This window comes from Periplaneta americana, chromosome 14 (assembly GCF_040183065.1).
Source record: "Periplaneta americana isolate PAMFEO1 chromosome 14, P.americana_PAMFEO1_priV1, whole genome shotgun sequence".
Classification (NCBI taxonomy): domain Eukaryota; kingdom Metazoa; phylum Arthropoda; class Insecta; order Blattodea; family Blattidae; genus Periplaneta; species Periplaneta americana.
This window is the reverse complement of record NC_091130.1, coordinates 112,901,445-112,922,065: the sequence shown is the minus strand read 5'-3', so window position 1 is coordinate 112,922,065 and position 20,621 is coordinate 112,901,445. Positions and strand designations below refer to the sequence as shown.

The following is a 20,621-nucleotide window of genomic DNA, read 5'->3' as shown; positions in this document are numbered from 1 at the left end:
ATAATACCTAGCATCAGAATTTATCTAATGTAACAACAAAATAATAAGAATGCATGTTTAAGGTCGACAGTGACGTACAATCTTAGAAAAAAGTTTTGTCTCTACAAGTCCCAGGATGGAGGCAGTGCGCATGATCAGAGGATGAGTTACCTGGTTCACAAGAGACCGACTATTTGAGGTAATAAATTAGTTTTGTTTCGTTGTGTCTGATCATGCGCACTGCCTCCTTTCTGGGACTTAGAAAGTACCTGTGCGACCACTTTTTTCTAAGACTGCACGTGTTTTCGCTTACAAGGGATGTACTTGATCTCGAACACTCAGAACCGCACAAAAACATGCTTGTAATGTAAATCACTCATCACAAAACAGTGATATGAATTATTTAAATGGAAAACTGCGTGTCTTACCAAGAGAGGAATTTTAATGATCACCTATTCAAGGTCTAAGTGAAGAACCTTGATTATGCAAAGAAACAAAATATCGATATAAAAGGACCAAAAACACATGTTTCAATGTTGTAACTATATTATTACATTTCCAATCAACAGTATTACAAAACCTCTGCTTAAAATAATTACGATACATGAACAATAACCATTTTTTCTACTCACCTGATAGTGCAGGTGTGGGATTTCAATGAAGTGGTCAAAGCGACGTGGAACTGAACAATATGCACATCTGACTGAAGCTACTTTTTCACATTCAACATCACTTCCGCTTTCAAGCAGTGCAGTATCAAAAGCTACACTAATTACAGTACATTTTCAAACTATAATATTATTATGTCAATGTCATAACCTGACTTTTGCCAAGCATTTTGCAACATAGCCTTGTATTTTGGTGCAGCAAGTTAAGTGTATATCACAGAGCGAGTGAATATGTATATACAGTAGAACTATAATTATCCGGACTAATTGGAGGTTTGGCCAATCCGGATAATTAGATATAGCTCAGGAATAATTAAGGAAAACCGATTTCTGACGAAGTAAAAACCCAATTTTTATTGACTATTACACTTTTACTACGTCATAATACTTTTGACCAATAGAACGGTACGAAAGGACGTATTTCAACCAATCATGGCTGCTTGTTTATCGCACAATTTTATCGCGTCCCTAGCATTTGTTTAATTTTATCGCGTCCCTAGCATTTGTTTAATTTTATCGCGTCCCTAGCATTTGTTTCTTTTTTGCCAACATTTCAAACTGCGCTGGTCTGGACATAAAAAAAAATAAGAACAGAAAATTGCAAACCACTCCAGTCGATGCACATCAGTTTCAAATATGACTCGCATTGGCATTCAAGAACAATAATTAATAAAGATCACTGGTCATACCTATGCATCTTCCCTGAAATCCTATTTACAAATAAATGAAGAGCACCATTCGGAAATCCTGAATAAGTTGAGGAATACACCATGTAGGCCTACATCAACGAACGAGTTCCACTTGTTTTGCGCACACGTCCAATATAACATCAACTGAACCACCAAGCACTAAAACATTCAAATTTGAAAATTGTACATTCAATAATTATTCCTTTTAAAATTATTCACATTTTTTATGTCATCGTCGTTAATTAAAACTTTTCTAACACTTGTATATATTATTTAGGTTATGTTATAGCTTCTGCTATATGATATTATGGATAGTCACGTATCAGAGATTGTTTAATATTAAGATTTATTTAAAATCATCTGTCAAGTGACGTTGATTACTGGGATTCGGATAATTCAAGTGGAATGCAACTGTTTTAATAAAAATGAAGCTGGATCAACAAAGCCTTCTTGACTAGTAACACTACCATCGTGAACTAGATCGAGAAGGCATTGCTAGTAATCGTCTACAGAGTTCAATGAAGATTCCATAGTTGGCACAACTGATAGCAAGATAATAGCTAACTTCGAGCATTAAAGTATATTTTATGTTCGAAGACAGCTAATCATAACACACTACTGCCATCTAGCATGCATCTAGCGTAATATTTGTAATGTTGAGATGGTACAATATTACATTTAAAGACAGTTGTATTTTCGTAAGTCAATTAATATTTTATTGTATTGGAGTACTTCGTTACTTCTAATCGTTATATACTTTCTTCTAATCATGTAATAGTCGATTAAATCCCACTCGAGTTTTGATTTTGTGTGGATAAATCAAAACCTCTAGTGAGATTACTGTTGATAAAAACTAACTAAGCTATAGATATATATGTATGTACTGTACTATTAAAATTGTACGTTAAAGTAAGTAAAAAATTAAAATTAAAATACAGTATTGTATACAAATTTATTTTAGTACATTACATAATTCTGTATAGTGCCTGTACTCTATTTTACTTGGAGCATCTCAAATAGCGTAAGTAGCTTTGAAGAAGTAACTCGTTTACAGTGCCGCAAGATCCCGTAGACGCTTGACGATAAGCAATATTCGTGTACAGTGTTAATTTTAATTTTTATATTTTTTCCCCAAATCGATTCGGATAATTGGAGATCCAGATGACTGAGGTTCGGATAATTGGAGTTCTACTGTATTTAGTTAGTTATCTACTTATTCAGTTATGTACTTATTTATTCATTCATTTATTCATTGATTCATTCATTTTACACTCATTTATTGATTTTTCCATCCATCCATCCATCCATCCACCCATCCATCCATCCATCCATATATTTGTTTCTTTCTTTCTCTGCTTCTGCGCCTTCCTACCTCCTTATATGTTTGCCTATTTGCATATTTATATATTTATTGCAAGCCTATATGATATATGTACGATTATGTCCATAAAAATATGTATTTTGCTTGTTTTATTTTCAAACGTTTTACTCTAAAATATATTTTATACCTGCATTTTATTTCTTTAGTCGAGTTCTTCATTATAATTTTCTATAGGGTGGTTAATTTTGTAGTTATATTTAAAGTCCCTCCAGGTAATGTCATTAAATTCAGGAGGTTGTTATTTCAAACAAAAATCTTTTTATATAATTTTGATCGTTTTTGCTACCTTTTCTATATAAAAATCGTTTTATATGAAACATTTCATAGCGTGTTTTGGGAAAGGCATTGTTTTAATTTCCAGTATGCTCAGTCAATTTAAGACAATAGTTTATTATATGACAAATGATTGTTTTTTAAATTTGCAGAAATGTGAACCGAACAAATGTAATATTTTAAAATTCCTTTCCAGTATCAAAAGTTACTTTTGTTCAGGTCAAATTTCTGCACATTTAAAGGACGAATCTAAAATTCTTTCAATCATTATCATAATATACTGTTCTTTTAAATTCGCATATTGGGAAAGCAAAACTGTATTAAACTTTTTGGTTTTTGAAATAAACCCTTGAAATTAATTACAGTTCACCTTGCATATACATACATACATACATACATACATACATACATACATACATACATACATACATACATACATACATACATACATACATTTATAGGTTCTATATGGTTTATGCCTTATATTTCTACTTATGGTATATCTAATACTCCATTATCTTTGGGTTATCCTATATCATATAAGGTATTTGATTCTGGTTGGAGAGAATATTTTGGTGGTCAGAGTATATATCTATTATTTATATATATGAGTAAAGTTAATCAGTTACATACATACATACACATACATACATACATACATACATATATACATGCATACATACATACATACAGGGTGGTCAAAAGTCACTACCAATTAAATTGAAAAAAAAAAAAAAAACACAGATCGAATAGTAAAGTGATATTTTATTAACAGCTAATCAATTGATTGATTATATAGCAATACACTCTAGTTTCTGTGTTAATAGCAGTAACTAGTCTAATTATCAGATGAAAATCAAAGTCGGGTAATTTGAAATCCATGGGAGATTGAAAATATAAACTAAATGCAATAATGGGTAGTGACTTTTGGGTCTCTCTTGCTCTCTCTCTCTCTCTCTCTCTCTCTCTCTATATATATATATATATATATATATATATATATATATATATAAAAATTCCTTAAATGATTTCTGTGATCGACTGGCACATTGGCAAGCAGCCGAGGGCTACCAGTTTGAACACAGAATTTAGAAGGCGAGCTAGCTTTGTTTTGTTTGTGTAAGGAACGAGTATTTTAATATTAGATATACTTTTATGTTTTCTTGATTTATCAACACTGAATTTGTACAGAAGTATCAAATGTGAGTACTTTCTGAAAAGCTCTTAATGAGCATTATCAAAAATAAAAATATATATTGGGTGTTACATTTAAAATAAGAGACCTGGAGTTACTTCTGGTTAAACCGGAAGTTGAAAAACTCTGTAATACCATTATTCAGTTCTTAATATATGGTTACCCTCACACACCAAATTTCATGTCACTGAACCACATGCTTCAAAAGTTATTTAGGTGGTGCGGGACTTTTAAGTAACCTTGTATATGAAAGGTAAAATCTTAAATAATGTCTCGTATTGATTCCCTCGTTTTTTAAATAGGTATACAGAGTGGAAATTATATAACTGTGCAATAGAATCCATTAAAATAAGTGAGGAGAGTCATTAAGTGTTTTGTAATTAAGTACATGTTTAATTAGAAAATTAGGATGAAAGTGTGCGTAGTTTGGCAACAGCGCATCGCCGACTCACCTACGATTACACAAACAACTCAGCTCTAAATAGCTGCATTACATCCGTCAGTCACTGGAATAGGCTTGCCAGACTTTCTAATGGCAGGAAATAACGATACGTGTTAATCTTTTTGTTAAACAACTGCAAATAGATAAGTTATTTCATATCAGTTTCTCAAATGATAAGATTAAAAATCAGAATCGTATGGATAGCACATCGAGTAAAACAATGTTAACATATAATAGACAACTATTTCTACCAAGAAAAGTATTCATTTGGGACTAATTTGGTATTAGAATTTTTGTTGTACTATATCCATGGAATAGTCTGTTAAAATCTTCAGAGTTATAAGCAGACGACAGTCTAGGTCACCAATTCGCGAGAGTGAAGTTTGGAATACACGGAATATACATGTCGTCATGACCCATGGAGTGGAATGGCTCTGTGAGTGTACAGTTGGTTTCGTAAGAATTTGCATTACCGTCTTCATAATTCTGCTTGGCGTGGATCCTTGCAATCACCATACGTACTTAAGATCCTCTGAGTAAACAAATATATTTTATTTCTGTGTATTTATTTTATTTATTTATGCTCGACCATGCCGAAATGTAGTAATTATACACCTGGTAGCAGTCCTTTAATGCATGTCATTAAAGTACACCTACTCATTAAAGTACAGGTGTTTTCAGCCAATGACAACTCAGCTTACAGGTATTCAGCCAATGACAAGTCAGCTTTGTACCGTTATAAAACCGCAAGTATCGATTATTCTCGGATCTGCAATCGAAAGAGAATTAGCGAAAAGTCACGGAGGCTGGAAATCCAATACTGTCGCAGAAGGTTATGTTCTGTTACTATAATAATTAGCGTTAATTGTAAATAATATTCGTTTTTCAACGTCGAATTCAATAATCAAGGTTATACCAAGTTTAACGGGATTACATCAAGGTCAATGACATTACTGTTCCTCGGAAAAAATCAATACTTTCGCGTCTGCGCACATCTCACAATTCACGACCTAGAACAAGGTCACTTGCGATCTTGTCAGATACAAATAAAATGTATACATCTGAATAATTTAAAGTTAGAAACATGGTCGAGCATAAAAAGTCGTATGAAACTCGCCTATAATGGTAATTAAGAAGGTCGTATGAAAATTATGAAACTCGCTTGCGCTCGTTTCATAAACATCCATACTCGCTTCTTAATTACTATCATTATAGGCTCGTTGCATAATGTACTATTATTTCATTATTTTTACATGTGTATTTGTTTTAGTGTTAATTTAGCTGTTTTATAACTCACACTACTGAGCAATATGTCGAAAATTAAGAGCACCAAGCGTTCCGTTCAGAACCAACTTATAGAGAAGTTCGGAAAGAATATTTTCTTATTAAAGGAAAAAAGCACTGAATTTTACAAATTGTTGAAAAAGTATAAGGACAGATAGAACTCGATTCTTTCAGAAGTGTAATAGCAAAAGATACATGGCAAATATTTAATTATACAGCCAAAACTGGCCTTCAACATCGAGATCAGATATAAGACATAAAAAATAATTTAATCGAGATTTGTGTATAATGTTGGTACATGCTAACATCCATTCAGCATTTCTTGAAAAAAGTTATTTTTAGTGAAAGTAGGAAATAATTTTCTTTCGATACGTTGCGAATGTACCTTGTAATTCGGTGCGTTGAATTGTGAAGAAATGTATTTTATGTAAGTACTGTAAATTTTTATCTTTTCTGCTCACTTACTTACTGGCTTTTAAGGAACCCGGAGGTTCATTGCCGCCCTCACATAAGCCCGCCATTGGTCCCTATCCTGAGCAAGATTAATCCATTCTCTATCAACATATCTCACCTCTCTCAAATCCATTTTAATAATATCTTCCCATCTACGTCTCGGTCTCCTTAAAGGTCTTTTTCCCTCCGGCCTCCCGACTAACACTCTATATGTATTTCTGGATTCGCCCTTACGTGCTACATGCCCTGCCCATCTCAAACGTCTGGATTTAATGTTCCTAATTATGTCAGGTGAAGAATACAATGCGTGCAGTTCTGTGTTGTGTAACTTTCTCCAGTCTCCTGTAACATCATCCCTTTTAGCCCCAAATATTTTCGTAAGCACCTTATTCTCAAACACCCTTAACCTATGTTCCTCTCTCAAAGTGAGAGTCCAAGTTTCACAATCATAAAGAACAACCTGTGTTAAACTGTTTTGTAAATTCTAACTTTCAGAGTTTTTGACATCCTACACACAAATTATTATTTTGTATTGTTAAAACTTGTACAGTGCAATGTAAATTGAAACATGTAATGTTAGGCTATTGTTTGTTGTACTGTACTAGAAATGTACTGTATATAATATATTTGTAAACGTGAACATTTATTTTGTGTCCTACCCCCCCTCCCCAATTCGTCTGTTGATGTGCATCCATTTTGAACATGTCATAGCAGATATGTAACAATGGTTGATACTTTACGTTCCAGCTTGTTTAGTGATCGAGAACAGCAGTATGGAAACCATCATTTTCACGACACAAAACGATGCTGCGCCATGTCCCGTGTGAAATTTTCAGCAGCAAAGGCGGTGTGATTTCTCTGTGGGGAATAATTAAGCAGCATGTCTCGAAACATCGATACCAGACAATTGAAAATTTGAAGCAAGCTGTTAGGGAGGCATTCAGGGAAATTTCACACAGGACATGGCTCCGCATCATTTTGTTCCGCGACAATGATGGTCCCATACTGATGTTCTGGATCACTAAACAAGTATCAACCATTGTCACACATCTGCTATGACATGTTCAAAATGGATGCACATCAACATACAAACAAGGGAGGGGGGGTGACAAGACTTTCGGACCTTACTCTACACAAGACAGTGGTCCGTGCGTTCATAACTTAATGTGTTACGGTACCCTGCTCCGCAGTCTGGTTATAACACTTCTTCTCTATAGGCTACACACGGTGATTCGAGAGGAATGGCAAATATATTATAGGTGGTAGTATGAACAGCTTCATACAATGGCAAACACAGCTAAGTAAACATTTTAAACTAGGGACTGCCATTGTAGACACAATTATGTTCGCAGACGATCAAGTCATATGTGCAGAATCAGAAAATCAATTACAAAAATCGGACAAAAAAACTATGGAGAATTATAATCTCAAGATTTCAACAAAAAAAAAAAAAAAGAAAGAAAAAAAAAAGAAAGAAAAAAAAAAAAAGAAAAAACTGAAACAATGGCCTTTTGAGGGAAATATGCAGTTCGATCCAAAATAGTTTTAAACGATGAAATTATCGAACAAGTACAGAGTTTTAAATATTTAGGATGTCACATATCTTATAATTGGGAAAATGATATAAAAGGAAAACATTACAAATTTCAAAGCATGTGTGGGACGATTAAAAGAACATTACAAACAAAAACAACAAAAGAAACAAAACTAAAGTTTTATAAAGTAATGACAGTTCCCATCGTGACATATGGATAAGGAATTGGGCCATGAATACATCAGACAGAAGATTATTAGAAACGTCAGAGATGAAGTTCTTCAGATACGTTGCAGGATGTACTCTAAAAGACCATATTCCTAGTGAAACAATGAGACAAAAACTCAAAATTTTAAATGTAAATGAAAAAATACAAAGTTGTAAACAAAAATGTCATGAACATATTTTAAGAATGGATTCTTCTAACCTAATTAAATAAGCATTATTATACCAGTCACAAGGTCACAGAGATGTGGAACGTCTTAGAAGACGATGGGAAGACGAATTCTGAGAGCGGAACGGGCAGATGGCCTACCATGAAGATGATGAAGAAGAAGACTACGAACTATTCTGAGTAAGAAAGTTCATGTAAATATGTATCCAATTTTCAGTGACTGTTGAGATATAGCTGTTTAAATTTTACGTGCAACAAGCCTTACAAAAGATATGAAGGAACGACAAATGTCTACGCACAAAGAAATAGAGGATTACGTGTCGCTCTTCTGAGATCATCAGAGGGCAGCACTGTTCATAATGGATGTATAAAAACAGCTGTTTTTAGTTAACATGTAGTGGGCTGCAAATCCGTTGCACGCGCAGGTCTGAAACAGATGACAAAAACACAGCACTCTGAATAACACCACAGTCTAGTATATACAGTTACGAAGCTCAATACGTAGTAAATATGCATCCATAGATAGTTGCTAAACATTAGGATCGCTAATATCGCCTCGTTACAGACTATACGAAATAGTACCGGCACAGTCTATTGTTCCTAGCACCCTCAGAACTCAAGTTTCGTGATTGTATATACAGGGATATCATTTTATTTTTATTTCAACTTTTTATTGTACCTGAGTTTTTAATGCACTTCACTCCCACCCCCTCTACTAGTAAACTTCCAACAGTTCTCAACACAGAACCAAGCGTATATAGTCAAAGTCGCCTTACGGTCATAGTAAACACAAACAGTACTGAGTTAGTGAGTATAATACGTTCCAGAAAATAATATGTTCGCGTTTTCCAATGACGAAAGAGCTTTCAATATTGAATCATATTTTCGCACAGGTACTGCCGTCCGTTTGCCTACGTCGCATTCCGGTTCCCCTCACCCGCTTCTGCTCTCACCTCTGCAAAGACTAGTGGCTGGGCTGTCTTAGCTCTTTTCTGAAAACATTAATTTCTGTAAGGAATTGGACGTCTACGTAATATTATACAACTGTTTAAAATAACTTCAATAAAAGGGCCTCGTTAATTAATTAACTGTCACGTGATTTCCCTCCTATCTTCGACAAAACCACTTGGACGGACAGTAGATAGCATGTCTGAGTAATTTTATCTTTTCTGATCGGGCAGAAGTGAAGATTGAATTTACAGTACGTAAGGTACTCTTTTATAGAGTAGCACAGGATTATTTCAACATGAGTTACTAGTACGAAGTACGAAACTGCTAATTGGAATTAGGTACAATAGTCCATAGTGCGATAATATGCAAAAAAGAACTGAAGCTGTATCGAAATGAACGGCCACCATTTTCAAAATTGTGTTTAAATATCGATATTATGATTATTTTTCAATTTAACTTCATTCTCTATATTGAACGCTAATGTGCTGTAGACAGTGTAATGTACACTGGATAATTAATACGTCCGAATTGATAGCTCAGTTCGTGAGTCAAAACACTTATTGTTATGCAGTACTATATTTTGATTAAAGAAAAACCTAATGAAAATTATCAAACTCAAAAATCACGATATTTCCTACTTTACGTAAATGGATGAACTACTTTTCTTCCCTCCTATACCTAGTAAAGTGATTTGTTTGTATTTTACGCAGTATCATCGAACTCCAGTTGTGGACGGTATAGCAAACGGTGTTTCCGGTTCTTCAACCGTTAATTCAAAGGTATAGCGATGTTAATATTAGAAATGTTAATAAAATTAAAATGATGTTCCTGTACTAGACTGTGACAACACGTTGAAATGTATTGATACCATGTAATTAAACAATAAATGCAATCATTAAATCATCTGTCTTTCCTTCTTGCCACTTGTAACGCTACACCCATACAGCTTTATTTCCACACCCATTACAAAGTGGCCGCATATTTATACAAACTTTATTCAGAAGAGTACATATTACCGTCTCTTAAAACATGTACCGTTCCTCCTGAATTATGTGTAGATAAGTTTATGTTTTTAAGATTTGTTTAAACCAATTATTTAATTGAAAGGTTTGAAGCAAGACGTGACTATCCACACACTATCACATAAATTAAGTTTTACATCTTAATCACACATTCTTATCTTAATCTACCTTATGATTAACATGAATAATCGTTTACATAAATCCACCAACATAGCTCAAATGGAATAAGTGAAGAAACTGAAATAGTATTTACCCTTAACTTTGTCACATATTTCTAGAACACCAAGCACACGTTGACTATACATTGAGATAATGACTACTGGCAACAGAACATTTCATATCAAAGCACCTAATCATTGTAGAGGATAAGATAACTCTACTTCATAAGAGTGGGATGGTTATCAGTAAATAAAGTCAACGTACATGAAATTGCGTGACGATGTAGGGCATATTGGAAAAAAGTGTGTCAGTATTACAAAGGCCAACACATGAGAAAATATGGACTACTAACAGGAGTAAGAAACCATGTTACCTATATAAATGCATAAGTACTACCTGCAAATTCCAGTGAACTGCCGATAACCCGAAGTAAAGTGGGCGGAAATCTGTCCGAATTACGAGATTTACAGTAAAGGAGGCAAGACTTGTCCTGTGACCTTATGGCCTTCTGTGCCCAAGGTCGATGGCATTTAAGTGTGCTTAAATAAGACAGGCTCATGTCAGTAGATTTACTGGCATGTAAAAGAACTGCGGGACAAAAATTTCGGCATAACGGCGACGCTGATATAACCTCGGCAATTGCGACCGTCATTAAATAATAGTACGTTATGCAACGAGCCTATAATGATAGTAATTAAGACGCAAGTATGGATGTTTATGAAACGAGCGCAAGCGAGCTTCATAATATTCATACGAGCGTCTTAATTACTATTATAGGCAAGTTTCATACGACTTTTTATGCTCGATCATATTTCTAACTTTAAATTATTCAGATGTATACATTTTATTTGTATCTGACAAGATCGGAAGTGACCTTGTTCTAGGTCGTGAATTGTGAGATGTGCGCAGACGCGAAAGTATTGATTTTTTCCGAGGAACAATAATGTCACTGACCTTGATGTAATCCCGTTAAACTTGATATAACCTTGATTATTGAATTCGACATTGAAAAACGAGATGGCAAATTGAATTTATTTGAATATTATTTACAATTAACGCTAATTATTATGGGAAAGTCATTGGATTTTATTCCCAATGTGCTCATTCTATTTAAGAGAGCAGTGTATTATAACTGATTAAAATAATTTTAGTTTTGTCCTTTAAATGTGCAGATATTTGATCCGAAAAATGTACCACTTTAAATTTACTTTTTAGAACGAAAAGTTACATTTGTTAAGATCAAATTTCTAAACATTTGAAGGACTAAATTAAAATTCTTTCAATCATCTATTCTCATAATACAATGCTCTCTTAAATTGACTGAGCATATTGAGAATTCAGTCAGTGACTTCCCCAAAATACGCTATGAAATGTTTCATACTTACTTACTGGCTTTTAAGGAAACCGGAGGTTCATTGCCGCTCTCACATAAGCTCGCCATTGGTCCCTATCCTGAGCAAGAGTAATCCAGTCTCTACTATCATATCCCATCTCTCTCAAATCCATTTTAATATTATCTTCCCATCTACGTCTCGGTCTCCTCAAAGGTCTTTTTCCCTCCGGCCTCCAACTAAAGGCCCATTCACAATGAAAAGTTAACATAACCGTAACATAAACACAGAAGTTTGCGCCCAGGCTACCAAATGGGATCATTCACAATGATTCACATAAGCATTGACATAAACATTACCGTAAGACGTTAACATGAAAGTTTGCAAACTACAAACTTTCATGCTTATGCTTACGTGATTTGCAAACAGAACATAATCGTGGAGCGCTGAAGTATACGACAAAATATGAGGAAATGGCGTCGTTGTTATGTTTCCATGGTTACCAAGTATGTTTGCTGTTATGTTTATGTTCCCATCGTGAATGATGGTATGACTTCTTGATTTTACCGTAACGTTTATATTCTTAAGTTAACGCTTACGTTATGTTTAATTTTGATTGTGAATGAGCCTTAACACTCTATATGCATTTCTGGATTCGCCCATACGCGCTACATGCCCTGCCCATCTCAAAATCCTGGATTTAATGTTCCTAATTATGTCAAGTGAAGAATACAATGCGTGCAGTTCTGCATTGTGTAACTTTCTCCAGTCTCCTGTAACTTCATCCCTCTTAGCCCCAAATATTTCCCTAAGCACCTTATTCTCAAACACCCAAGCAATTTTTATCCCGGAAAGTAAGCAAAACGAACAAAACTGTATTAAACTTTTTTGCTTGAAATATCTCAAAGAATAACTCCTTGAAATTAATGGTATTGCTTAAGGTTCACTTTGTATGCAATACATCAGATTAGACAGTTTTATAGTTTTGTCTCTCTTTTATTTTGCTCTTCCTTCTTATTTTGTCCCATTTCTACCTCTTCTCATTTCTTAAATTAGCATGCCTTGCTATCCACAGTTTACTTGATATGTTTCGCTCTTTTAGTCTTTTGTATTCAAAATAATTTCACAAAGTTGTGACAGTAACAGGCGGGAATAACTGAATTGTTACTTAAATGCTACTGTGAAATAGTTTTCGTTTGTAACTATTTCATTACGATTAATGTTATCACTTAATCATCGTTGTCATCATCATTATTAGAGAGCAGGGAAGAAGTGAAAAGCTGGATTCAACAATCTTGGTCCTTATCCTTGCTTCTTTGGCTAGTCGACGAGCTGTGTTTTGCGTCATAATAAAGATATCACACATGTGCATAGGAGGGAAAGAGGAAGGAGGAAGAATGAAAACAATAACTATGCTCGCAGCTGAGAGACACTCCGTATCAATAAAATGTAAGTCTTTCTATCCTCTCATGTCATGACATGACACTGTTTAACCAACCAGCAGTCGTAAGTGGTTATAGTTTGTGCATTTCGAACTGGCGGCGGATCAAGGTCATTTCGTCTCCTCCACACTGTATCCCTTCTCCTAAGCTCTGGTTGGTCTCCTTCCTCTCCAAAATGCCGCGTCACTGGTCCAGCTGACCTTGCTTGAGGAGAACGGTCTAGGAGTGGGGATAAGCACGCATGACAAATTCAGTCCATTGCTTGACTTTGAACCACCAGTTAGAGATGGGATAAACTGTTCTTTTTAAGAAACAGTTTCGACTGTAACAGTTTCATGAACGAAGCTGTTACAAAATAACAGTCTCAAAGAAACAGTTTCATAAGATGATGTTTACAATGTCAGTGCCAACTGTTTCAACTTCTCATCTGCTTCAGGAACATGTTTAAAAGCCCTTGATCGTCTCTAAATCAGCTGTTCAGTGTATTATGACGACGAAAGTAATTTTTGTTAGGTTATTGTTAAAGAGTATAGTAAATAACTACAATTAAAAATGAATCGATTTTAGTAAAAATAACGCATATAACCCTAGGAGAGTTTAATAACAATAAGAAATTAAACGATATTATTTTTCGCGGTATATTAATAACTAGCCGTACCCGTGCGCTCCGCTGCACTCGTTACAAATAAATATAAAGTAATTACATAATTAAAATAGGACATTTGATCCAGGGAACATTCGTCTTTGATAGAAGGATAAATCGTTTAATATGTTACTTAATTAAAATTTTATTTAAAATATTAAAATGCGATCATTTTGATCCAGAGACCACTCATTTGGTGCAATGACAGTTCCTTTAACATGTTTCTTAATTGTTATTATCAATTATTTTTGGAAAAGCGAAAATTAACAGAAAAATTTTGGCTACAGATTTATTATTATGTTTATATTATATTATATTATATTATATTATATTATATTATATTATATTATATATATTTTTATTTTTTTAATTGGGTTATTTTACGACGCTGTATCAACATCTAGGTTATTTAGCGTCTGAGTGAAATGAAGGTGATAATACCGGTGAAATGAGTCCGGGATCCAGCACCGAAAGTTACCCAGCATTTGCTCGTATTGGGTTGAGGGAAAACCCCGGAATAAACCTCAATCAGGTAACTTGCTCCGACCGGGATTCGAACCCGGGCCACCTGGTTTCGCGGCCAAACGCGCTGACCGTTACTCCACAGGTGTGGACATATTATATTATATTATATTATATTATATTATATTATATTATATTATATTATATTATATTATATTATATTATGTAAAAAGTGTGTTGATAACGGATGTACTCGAATTAGAAAGTTTTTAATTTGTTGTGGGAGCTCTTGAATCTCAGGAGGAATAGCTTTTACAACAGCGCAACATAATCTGCTTGGCTCATTACCCAATTCTTTTGCATTGCATTTTTTGCATATATATTTTATGCATTTTAACACGATTCAATTGAGCATAGTTAAAATTTGAATTACACAATAATGGATTGCTAAGCTAACGTACTATTACTGCATAATAAATCAATACACTCTCGTTGTTCGTTAATTCTCTGAGATAAAAATGAATATGTTCATGAACATTATTTTAAGAAATGTAGGAAATGAATATACAGAATAACCTATCAAGTTTTCTGTGCATAAGAAGCTATTTTAATCTTCCCTGTCCTCAATTCACTCACAAGTTACTGTAATAACATTATAGCATTATGTCCATCCAGAGAAACTACACTTTCCAATGATGAAATAATAATTAATTATACAAATCGGTTAATTTAGCTTCCGATATTACTTCATAGAAAAACAAAAACATTGTCTGTAGGCTATGTTTCATAGCATTCGATTGTTGTGTCCAAGGCCCCTTATAGACGAAGTCAAGTGTTTTTTATTTCAGTACACCACCTTAGATCGCAGTTATTTTAATTTTAAAAGTCATTTATCTCATTAAATATCAGTCCTATCAAAATTTTTCAAGGAATAAAACTTATCAGAAATCATTTTTGAAGAAATGTTTGTGATGTAACATTATTCACAAAAATCAATAATAAGCGAGATATTTCGATTTATTTAATTCAGGCCTCCTTATAACCCCCCTTTTAAATAACGTATTTTGAATGCCATATAGCCTAAAATCTAAGTTACAACGAACTTAATTTATATTCCAATTTTCATCGAAATCCGTTCAGCCATTATCGCGTGAAAAGGTAACAAACATACAGACAGACAGACAGACAGACAGACAGACAGACAGACAAACAAAAATTTCAAAAAAGCGATTTTCGGTTTCAGAATGGTTAATTATACATGTTAACACCAATTATTTTTGGAAAATCGAAAATTACCAGAAAAATTTTGGCTACAGATTTATTATTAGTATAGATACCAAGTTTGGGCACCATGAATGTATTCTCGATCAATGGGCGGGTAATAATTAATCTAAAATGTATTAGGGAATGTGATTCGTACAATCAAATTGCGCAGTCCTACATAGGCTACTGTTGCACGAAGGCCGTGTGGAACATCGATATTATATTATCTACTTTCGATTAGAGGTCGATGATAGCAAGAATGATAGCGCTACACGTGTTCTTTGCAGACAGAAAAGAAGAGGGGAACTGTTTATCTCTTGGAACCATTTGGAACGTTGAAGTGGTCACTGGAGCAGTATAACACTCTTTGGAATAGTTGGAACAGGTTATTTTACGAAACTGTTTCGATACGAAACAATTTCTATTGTGAAACAGTTTCAAAAAAACTGTTCCAGTTTTTTTACCCATCTCTACCTCCAGTTCGAAATGCACAGACTTATAGTAACGGGAGTGCGGAATAATATTGTGTTATATATATCTGTGAATGTAACATTAACTTGTGAGGCGCCAATTAGTCATTCAGTGGTGAAATCTAAATTAGGTTCCAAAATACTCTAGAGTCACCGTTGTAGTTGAATGTCGTCATCCGCAATAATAGCCCGGTTTTTTGGAAAGGCAGTTACTTGTACAAACAGAGTTATCTATGATTTAACATGTTAGTAAACACATGCTTTAGCCATGATTTTCATTTTCGTTGTGATCTTTGCAGTGAATAATAACGTGCATTCGTAAGTTATGAAACTTGAACTTGGGATGATTTTATATTGCAAGAAATTATTTCAATAACACATGACGTTATTGGTGCATGATATAGTACAAGATATTCCTAATGTCTGATACTTCTTCGTGTATCATTAGGATATTGCATGTCGCTCATCACAAACGCACTAATTTTCTATGTACTTTTCCAGAAATTCCCTGAAATATAGATTATTTAATTTATTAATTGGGTTGTTGGCACTGAACATCATGGTAGGCTACATAAATCATGCTAAACGTCGACTTAATATCTTCATAATTTTCAGATTTTGATGGCACTGGTTCTTTTCGATTACATTCAACACACTTCCTGTGACTATTGGTATTGCAGTATCTTCCAGTGAACTGTTTTTGTCACTTTTACGTTTATTTTATACAGTTTGTATGTAATGCTGTCTATATTGACAGTGATAATATTAGTTCAAATATCCTCACAGTGTTTTACAGTGCACTGTCTTTGTCACTTTTATGATTACGTTGCACAATTTATTTGTAAAGTTGTGGCACAGCCTCGTTACTTACGCAAAGCTTAGACATCTAGCTGTCAAACTGTAAAAAAAAGAGCAGGCATTTTCAAAGTACGAAAATATCGAACATTTATTTTCAGGTTTGATTTTTTTTATTTGTCAAAGTTTTGCCGCCCCTAAGAATTTGCCTCCCTAGTCCTAGGCTTATTTGGCCCATTCTTAAATACGGGTCTGAGCATACGAATGTGGCCACATGCATAAAAAGGATAAATACGTACACACAAATACATACATACATACACAATGAGAAAATATAGGGGAGACTGTTGTACCTTTAAACACTTTTTACATTTTATTTTTTTAAGTTGGGAAATGAATTTTTTAATGAAAAAATGCTTGAAATAATTATTGAAGATTCCTTTACAACTTCCTGTATGTATTTTCCTATTTTACAGATCTGTTAAGGGCGGAGAAAATAAAATGGGTAAATTGTTCGAAGGTACAACAGGTTCATTAGGCTACCTTGGAACATACCCTCTTGTAAGTTGGAACACATGGGATATAGGTGGGAATGTTACTTTAAAAACGGACAGTCATATTTAAAATGTATTTGCAATCATAAACCAGAGCAGGCCTCTCTGATTGAAATTTTATTTCCTGGAGGAGCAGTAATTGCTTCAACAGCTTTCTTCAAGGCATACGGATCAATTGAGGGCTTCTTAACTCCAGACTTACTTCGTGACATGATCTTAAAATGAAAGAAAAACAAAAACCGAGAATATCGTGTACCTTGGAACATGTTCCATGTTACAAGATGTTTTTTGTTCAAAAGTGCAACAGGTTGCATGTTTAAACAAATATGGCTCCCAAAACTAGAGATTGGAATAAATCATGGAAATTAAAATACGTTAATACTCACCAGATGATAGGGAACACACCATACTTGATGGATAGTAACAAAATAATACACTCTGGTTTTGTGTTAGAAAACATATTATATCAATGAACGAAATGTTTACTTTTAGTACTAAAAAAAGTATTTTGTCCACAGAACTCACACTTTGCAATAAACCAAATTGAAACTACGACCAGAGCTACTTAGCGGCTTACTCTACAATCTACTTCAGTTTGAGTCCTCTACGTAGCAGGAAAAATTGAAAAACAAAAAATGTTCAAAGGTACACTATGCTAAAGGTACAACAGTCTCTCCTACTTTCATTATGTCCTCTGAAATCTATAATATACTTATCTAGATATATAAAAATTACATTTAGGCCTATATCAAATATACAGTAAGGCCTATTGTCGACTATTGTCAACAAGACCTAATATTCTTGTATGAGCTAGAGCAGCATTTCTCAAACTTTTTTGAAGTGGCGACCACTTTTTTAAGTCAGAACAGTTCCGCGGACCACCTTACTCTTGTTCCCTTGGAAAGAAAATTTATAATTTTTGTAGCATATTTTAATACCAGTATACTTATAATTTAAAATAGAATTAATTAATTATAATACTTTTCTAATTATATTTTTGTAGCCAATCACAAGTAATTTATAACAAATTCTGTGCATTGTTGACTCATGGCTGCTTGTTAGCAGTTAGTTGTTTGAAATCCTTCTTATGTGGTACACGCTAGTAGCTGTCCATGTATCTGTTAAATAGTGCCCATTATAAATAATGGAAAACTGGCTTTGATTCGGATCTTTGAAAAGAAAGGAACATGATGCTACGCTTCCTTTAGGCAGTGGTAATAGTTCAGAAGCTGTGTGTGAAGAAATATATTAATTATAGAGCCATTAAAGAAATATCTGGTCCTACTAGTAGCTGTTCAAAGAAAACATACTTTCGTAAATATTAAGAGAGTTATTTGGAACTTGGGTTTACTTGGTGTGGCAATAAGAGTGAATCAAAACCTCGGTGCGTTGTTTATTACAAAGTGCTTCCAAACGAGTGTATGAAACCCGCGAAATTGAAGCGGCATTTAGAGAGAAACACTAAAGTGTAAAAAGTAAACCTGTCGGATTTTAAAATAGGCGGAGTCTAACATTTTTTATATCGTCATCTGGAAAAACAAATAAAAAATTAATGCAGAAACATGTCCGATTTTCAAGAAGTAAAGATGCAATTTGGCACGTTCTATTACTGGTGTACGATGTACAGTACGTGTCCATTTCAATATGCAGACTGGGTGTCGGCAAAACTATTAAGAAAGTCATCATTACATGAAAAGGTTCGGTACTTTGGCCCTCTGTTATGAATTCGGGTGGTCTCTGGCTGGTTACAGGCTCGCTATCAGATATGCAGGGAAAAGATGGCGAGAAACGCCACGTTTATAGTGCTTTAAATCCCTCTTTTGTTGTTGAGAGTTGAGTGGGAAGTGGGTAGACGGGTATGGTAAGAAATTTAATAAAATATTATTACTGAGAGAAAAAGTGAAAGGCGATTCCCATGTGTAATTTCCAAAGTCTGAGATTTTCAGCTACAGTGTGATACGCAATTCGTTTGAATTTTATTTTTTCTTCTGTCTTTTTTGAAGGACCAAAAGGACAGAACTCGAGATCCAGATGGTCCGCGGACCATAGTTTGAGAAACGCTGAACTAGAGGACTGTGCCATCACTGATTCTGTAGCATTCTTCATATTTTTGTCCACTTCGCCACTTATTCTTATTTGTAAGGTCACTAGTTGTAAATTGAATGTTATCACCCGCAGTATTAGCAGTTGCACCACCTTTTTTTTACGGAGGAGGGACCCGAAGGCTTAAGGTAAGCGTTCACTACATCGTATCGCACTCCTCGTACAAATCGCACGCAACGGATATTTTAGTGCAGTGCGTTCACTGTAACGGCTCTACCTCATCGTCTCCTCGGATTCTCTATCAGCTATTTAAAACATATGACATACGATATTGACATTGCTGAAAACAGAGGAGTGTTGAGGTTAGATCTATTAATCATGAGTGTTAGCGAATAAGAATTTGTAATTGTTTCATGCTTCTTAATTGAAGAGGAAGAAACGAAAGAGATATTGGTTACATAATATATACGTAAGAAACGACTGTAATGGGAACGCCTCAAATTATATAATTCTTCGCAGTTTTCTACAAACGAAATAAGTTTTCCGTCTGCTATTTTGGCGCGACACTGATCATGGCACAACATAATAGTAACAGTTGAGCGATTAAAATTGATTTATTAAAGAAGGCCATGATCGCACGCATCGGAAAAGTTGCTCATCCGAGAAACGTAGACGGATTTACTGAGAGCCGATGCGTGCGATGCGATGTAGTGAACACGATGACATAACTATTACAGTAAAGATTGTCACTTTCCAATCCATGCGATTCGTCCGGTGAGTGTGATACGATGTAATGAACACTTACCTTAATACTGCAGCCTGAGGCTTATTGTGCTTACCACTTTTCTTGTGAATGATGGATAGCCGAATGGCCAAGCTCTTGTACAAGTACAGCACGCCTCACCGTGAACTTAACCCGGGCTATTGTATAGATAATAATATGTGAATTAATGATGGTGAAATGAGTCCGAGATCCAACGTGGAAAATTACCCAGCAATTCTGCTTCAATTGGTTAAGGGAAAACCCCGGAAATAAACCCAACCAAGTAATTTGTCCCAACCAGAATTTGAACCCGGGCCCGCTCGTTTCATAGCCAGACGTTCTGACCATTACTCCACAGCGGTGGACTGCACCAACACTTACAATATTATCCGTAGTATTATCAGGTTATTCATTATTACTAGAACACGGAT

At 34.5% G+C, this 20,621-nt stretch overlaps 1 long non-coding RNA gene across 1 annotated transcript in view; it reads right to left on the bottom strand.

The window, feature by feature from the left end:
* LOC138713680 (uncharacterized) overlaps positions 1-10,618 on the bottom strand; it is a 33,989-nt gene extending 23,371 nt beyond the window's left edge. Inside the window, exons 1-2 of the long non-coding RNA XR_011335968.1 lie at positions 10,519-10,618; positions 8,592-8,719 (exon numbers count right to left, since the gene is read on the bottom strand). This is a non-coding gene — a long non-coding RNA (uncharacterized lncRNA). The remainder of the gene's footprint in view (positions 1-8,591; positions 8,720-10,518) is intronic.
* Positions 10,619-20,621: the final 10,003 nt, after the last annotated feature.